The following is a 6,875-nucleotide window of genomic DNA, read 5'->3' on the forward strand; positions in this document are numbered from 1 at the left end:
GCAAGCAACAAATCGCATCGCCCGCTGGCTCCTCGGATCGTGGATATGCATTTTACGCATCGGCAGCGGACCCCCTTCCTGGCAAGCTCGTCCGCGCATCGACCGCTCGGAGCACCTGTGGAAGCGGCTAGCAGTTTCACACGTCGGCGCCCCAAAAACTCAAGACAAAGCACACTGCACGCCTATTTAACGTCTTTATATTTATTTTCCTTTATTATAAACCGTTGTATTTATTTTCCGGAAGTTCGAATACTTCGAATAGTAAAATTACGGTGCGAATCGAATAGCAAACACTATTCGAAAAATGTTCGAAGGTTGAACATTTGCACATCCCTAGTTTTTACGTATAGTTAAAATTGGGTGATGGAGGTGATCCCGATGGTTCAGATGATCACGGCGACACGTTGAAAGAATGGACAGGCCCGGTTGCTCCGTTCCTGGCAACTCCGTTGATTTACACACACTGCACTTGCTTACAAAGAAAGGCTGGGATGGCTACTAAAAAAGACCTCGCGTCGACAACAACTGGGCTGGATCTGCACTAAGACATTTCCTTCCAAGCCCTTAAGGGGGGTACCCTGCTTCGGAGACATATTTCTCTGTTTTTTGAGTACATTTTTATGAAACTTCGCAGATTACTATTTTTACTGTCCTGATTTCAAATATGAAATTATTTTTTAGTACACTATGCTGTTTTCAAGATATCAAAATTTTCAAGTATACGGTTGGGAGCAAGATTTATTTATAAATTGTGAGAGTTATAAAGCAAATCAGCATATCACAATAAGCTGGAATTAATACTGTATGCAGTAAAACAAGAATGGATGTTCCAGGCCCCGTTGAACATTTCCAGCTTGATCCCAGTTTGACCGAGCTCGACATCGCTCACTTCCCAAATGTTCAATGTACCATAACCTTTGTTTAAATGGGCCTAGAACATCATTCTGTTTTATTGCATACAGTATTGATTCCAGGTTATTGGGATAAGCTGACTTACTTGATAACTCTCACAGTTTAGAAATAAAGCCTGCTCCTAACAATACAAAAACAATTTAATAGTTTCAAAACTACATAATGCATTAGAACAATAATTGCATGTTCGAAATCAGCACATAAAAATACATAAGCTGTGAAAGTTTCATAATGATATGCTCGAAACAAGAAACATGTTTCAAAAGCAGTGTCTCCCCTAAGAGTTTTCACTCTACGTACATCAACGCTTAGTTCTCGCGTCTCTTCTCGTCCCTGGATTCAAAGTCTGCACCGAGTACAACCTCTGTCCACTTTTCCACATCTCTCCCCTCGAGCACCAAGCCCTCTCCTCTGAGACCACCTTGTGGGGCCAACCCCTTTCGATTCTCTACCAATGAAGCAAAGAACTGTCACCCTCGGGAGACGTCTCTCCGCCTCCACAATCTCACACTTTGCTGCTTTTATCATGCAGGAAATCAGCTAAAGAAGCAATCAGTCATTCTGTCAAGGTACGATTGAAATATACCGCAGCAGGACCACACATGCCTGTTCTAGAGAGCCAGTCGCCTGTCTCAAGTTTGTCTGAGACAAGGTGCCGCCACCTGTTTACAATCCTAATTGTAAAACAGGCAGATTTATTTGGGGTTGGGGGGGTTCAACCCCCCCCCCCCTGAAATTTTTCAGTTTGATTGCGTATATATACACGCACACACGAACATACACAAAGTAGGGTTGAACCCCCCCCCCCCCCCCAAAAAAAAATAAAAAGGATTTCTGGCTATGCCCCTGTTCACCAGTGCCGGAGAATCTGCCCCTGAATATAACTCCTATGCTAAAGGCATTTCCCCATGTTATCTGCATCATTTACAAATAAATCTCGGGGCTTGAAAAGTGTTAGAGGGCCTCCTGAGAATGTACGGCTTTCTTGTGAGATCTGATATTTTTGCTGGGTCCATGTTCTGTAATGTTTGTACTTCTTTTAGCTTTTTAATTATGTTACCTTCCAGTATTTTTTAATATAAGTGCTTCTTAGCTGCGATCAATTGTTTAACCACGATGTTACCAAATAAATAATGTAAGTGCCTTACTTCCCTCAATAAAATGCTGTGTTGTGATCATGCATTGCTAATTCTTGATATTTCAATACGTGCAGTGATAGTGTGTGGACTCATTTGCATTTTATTGCATTGAATGCACCAAGGGAAGCTGAGTGATGGCTTTAGTGCACTCGTTTACTGTTCCAATTGAATGCTATTGTTATGAGAAACCTCAGTCAGATTGCTGAAAACAGTGTGCTCTTGCGATTCCTACACTTGTCCGACTGGTTTGGCAGTAATGCCGAGGGGGTGTATTGCTAAATGTAGCGGCATTTTCACTTCATGGTGTAGAGACCATTCTGCTTTAAAGGAGTCAAAAGTATGTGTTGAGTAATAAATCTGGAGAAAGCTTTATCAAGAAACTTGCTTATATCAAATAACACAAACAAGCTTTTCTGCTGCGTGGCAAATGAGCGATGAGAAGTGCATCGAGTTTAATTATGGGTGCTTACTTCTAAAAATCTTAATTTTATTGTGACGAAACTACTGTGGACAACTTGGGATTTATTTTCGCAACCCGAGGTTCTTGTATTGCTCACAATGCGAAATTCTATATGACCATTTTTACGCTTAGTGCTCTGGTTGAACAGTTGAAATGCAACTGTTGTGTCCATGAGAAAACATGTTGTGTCCAGAGAAAAACGATTCTTTTCGTATTAGTAAATTACTGTTTCGCAATACTGAAAACAAACTCTTACCACGAGAAGATGCTTGGTAGGCAAGAAAACACGCAAAAAGAAAATGTGGTTGAGGACGGCACCTTGAAATTCTTGCACCAAACGCCATGGCATCATAGATTTTGGCGGCGTCTGCTAGGTCATACGTAGCTCCTAATCGGTGAAAATGTAGTAAATCGTTCTCTGAGGGGCCAGAGACTTACCATATCACGTTTCAGGAAATCTTGTTAAGCCAATGCTGCCAAAATATGAAAAATACGCTTTGAAATTCGGGACGATACTTGCGGAGATTTCGGCGAGAAATTTACAAAGGAAACTCTGACCTTGAATTTCTCCTTCATATAAATGTATGATGGTGTAATTAACACATTAGAGTTCTCAGAGTAAATTTATCAATCTAAATCAATTCATTGTTTCACTTCAGTGTCCCTTTAAGCTCAGCGGCAGTTTTAAGCATCGCAGTCGCTATGGTAACCAGCAGGTGAAATGTGCTGCTAGGCTGGAAGATGCGGTTTCAATACCTATACCTAGCCACGACACACATTTCGGTGGGGGTGACATGCAACAACATGCAGGCACTTTGCTTTTCGTCCACGATAAAGTATTCAAGGTGGTCAAGGTTAAGCTCGAAACACCATCACCTTGTGAAGTAACGTAGCTGACACAGGCCAGAACCACAAGTAAAACAAGGTTTATTCCAATAGACCTGCGATCGTCGTCTTCCTCAGTCCTACTCAGACCTATGTGCACGCGCCGTGCAGATGCGCTCAGCCGCAGTTTCCGCAATTGGCGCGATACAGCAACTTCTTCCCCTAGAGTGTCTGGTGAGAAATTGCACTTTTTTCTAAAACCTGTCCGGAACTCTTCTTTGCGAGTTGAACGTCTGGGTAGGACAGGGTCTTCCCAGTGCTTGCAGGCTGGTCTGTACCCGCCCCTTTCGTCTGTTTGTGCGCCGAGTTCCTTTGCGGGTAGTTGTTGCGTGCAGCGAACCTTCATCGCCGGTGTTCCAGTTCGCTCTCCTTGGAATGGGTCACGGAGGCTTTCTGCTGCGCTTGCTGAGCTTCCCGAAGTCGCACCTGGTCGACATGTCGTCGCTGTTCTCCTTCTTCCGTATCAACAGTAGCAGCCAGCCCCCCGCTGGGCCGCCGTCACCGTACCAGGCAGCCATCTCTGTCCACTGCGGTTATACGGTCGTGACCAACTCGTGTTCCAGGAAGAATCAGCGGGAAGGTGGTGCTGCAGCCTTGACTGTCCTCTTTTGTGTGCTCTCGCACCGGGAAATGAGCACTTAGTCTGGTTTCTTTGGTTGGGCACCTAGCAACATCTCTGCGGGCGATTGCCGGTCCCTTTAACCGGCGTTACCCTGTACCGAAGCAAGAATTTAGCAAGTCGACATTTCAGTGCCCTACTTGTTCTTCTTTAGTGCTTCCTTGACAGATGTGCACTGCCCGCTCTGCTGCCCCGTTCGACTGCGGATAATAAGGGGCAGTTGTCACGTGACGGACATGATTATCCCGAAAGAAGGTCTTTGTCACCACACTGGTGAATTGGGGCCCATTATCGGACACCACTGTGTGAGGCAGGCCGAAACGAGCGAAAATACTCCGAAGAACTTCCACTGTGGTGTCAGCCGTCGCTGTTTTGAGTGGGACTGCCTCTATCCATTTCGTACCTGCGTCCACCAGCACAAGATCATGTGACCTTCCACAGGACCAGCAAAGTCGACATGCAGCCGAGACCAGCGCTTGTCAGTTTCAGGCCAACTTGAAGGAACCTGAGCTGCAGGTAGTGGCATACACTGCACACAGTGCGGACAACTTTTTACCAGACTCTCTATATCGTGGTCCAGAGCCGGATACCAAAACAACGCGCGTGCGAGGCTCTTCATTGCCGTGATGCCCGGATGGCTTTCGTGCAATTCTTCCAACATGAAAGAACGCGCTCTCTCCGGCAGAATGACACGATGACCCCAATAAACTAATCCGTTGCTCACTGTCAGCTCATCCCTACGAGTGAAGAAAGGACGGAAACACTGTTGTCCCGCACTCAGTTCTCCTGGCCAACCCCGCAGAATCCATGTCATTACTTGACGAAGCACTTCAGCGGTGTTCTATGCTAGCTTCTGGGGACACAGAGCAAACTCGTTTAAATCTTGCGCGTGCAGCACATATTCTACCGAAGAGCTTTCTGTTGCGCTTTCTTGATTAGTCAGAGGTAAGCGGCTCAAAGCATCGGCGTTACAATTCAGCTGTCCTTTCCGATATTCGAGCTCATACTGATACGCTGACAAAAGTAATGCCCAGCGTTGGATCCTCGCTGCTGCCATTTGTGGAATGGGCTTGTCCTGATGAAAAAGCCCGGTCAATGGCTTGTGATCAGTGACCAGCGTAAACCGGTTGCCAAAAGATAATCTCGAAACTTGGTCACACCGAAAACTAAGGCAAGCCCTTCCTTTTCCAACTGCGAGTAGTTTTTTTCTGCAGCAGTCAATGTTCTCGATCGAAAACCTATCGGATAATCTTTGCCGTTGATGCGATGAGACAGCACAGCACCCAAACCATACATGGAAGCGTCACATTCAAGCCGAAGTGGCTTACAAGGATCATAATGAATTAGAAAGTTTGCCTTTTTCATAGCCTTCTTGGCTTCTTGAAATGCGCTTTCTTGCGCCTGTCCCCATTTCCAGGCAACTCCCTTCGTCAGCAATGCATACAGTGGTGCTAGCATGGTTGAGAGGTTAGGCAAGAATTTGGAGTAATACGTGATTAAGCCCAGAAAAGATTTCAACTGGCTCACCGAAGTTGGCGACGGTGCACCTAGTATGGCGCCGAGATTGTCTTGCAAAGGATGCAGGCCTTTTTCGTCGATGCGGTGGCCCAGAAAAGTCACTTGTTTTTCTCGGAATCTGCATTTGGTTTTATTCAGCTTCAGGCCGCTGTCCTGCAGTCGTTGGAACACTTGTCGCAATACCGACATATCGTGCTTCTTTTCCGCAACAATAATGTCATCTAGGTAGACGTTCACTCCTGGCAGACCTCGGAGGACTGATTCCATGCGCCTTTGGAACAGAGCTGGGCTGAAGCGATTCCAAAAGCGAGGCGATTGTAACAGTAGAGTCCCTTATGCGTGTTCAGCACTGCGATCCTTTTAGCTTCGGCGTCTAGAGGAAGCTGGTTGTATGCGTTACGTAGGTCCAACGTACTAAAGACTTCACCTCCAGCAAGCGCTGCGAAGATATCGTCAACTTTCGGCAGAGGATACTGTTCCAAGTAAGTAGCCGGATTCACCGTTAACTTGAAGTCCCCGCAGAGTCTTATGTCACCGTTTTTTTTCGCCACGGGGACTACCGGCGTTGCCCATTCAGAGACGCTGATCTGGGAAAGCACTCCTTCTTCCACCAGGCGATCAATCTCTGCTGAGACTTGGGCACGCATTGCATAAGGCACGGTCCGTGCTTTGCAAAAACGAGGCCGAGCGCCTTCCTTGATGTGTAGCTTAACGGGAGGCCCTTCACAGCAACCCAGTTTGTTGTCAAACAGCTGCGAAAATTCGTCAAGTAGGGCTTTCAACTGCGCATTCTGTTGAACAAAGTTTACACACGCAGCGCTGTTGGCGTCCAAAAGAGACACGCCGGCCTTGCCAAATTCCTCGATTGTACGCCGGCCGCAGAGGAGTGGTCCTTGACAGCCCACCACCACTAACGTACTGGTCACGGTTACTGTCCCAGACTTCACGTCCATGGTTAACTTGCCAATGACGGGCAGGGTCCAAGAAAGCATGATAGCCGCAGGGCAGTTTTTGCGAGAGCTGGCCACCGCCTTCTGTGTCTCTCGTATACACTCACTGGAATCACACTCACCGGCGAGCCCGTGTCGATTATCATGCTCAGTTCCTGCCCTCCCCACGTCAAAACCTTCTCGAGAGGCCGCGAGACGTCCCTGTCGGTCGCACTGTGTGCCACCAAGGCAAGCATAAATTCTTCGCTCTCACTTTCATCTTCTTCCACGACATATGCACCTGACGTCCGGGAACGACTCCTGCGGCATACCCTGGCCAGATGACCTTTCCTCCCGCACATACGGCATTGGTGTTTCGATGGCGGCACACATTGGAATCATGCGCCCGTCGG

This window comes from Rhipicephalus sanguineus, chromosome 8 (assembly GCF_013339695.2).
Source record: "Rhipicephalus sanguineus isolate Rsan-2018 chromosome 8, BIME_Rsan_1.4, whole genome shotgun sequence".
Classification (NCBI taxonomy): Eukaryota; Metazoa; Arthropoda; class Arachnida; order Ixodida; family Ixodidae; genus Rhipicephalus; species Rhipicephalus sanguineus.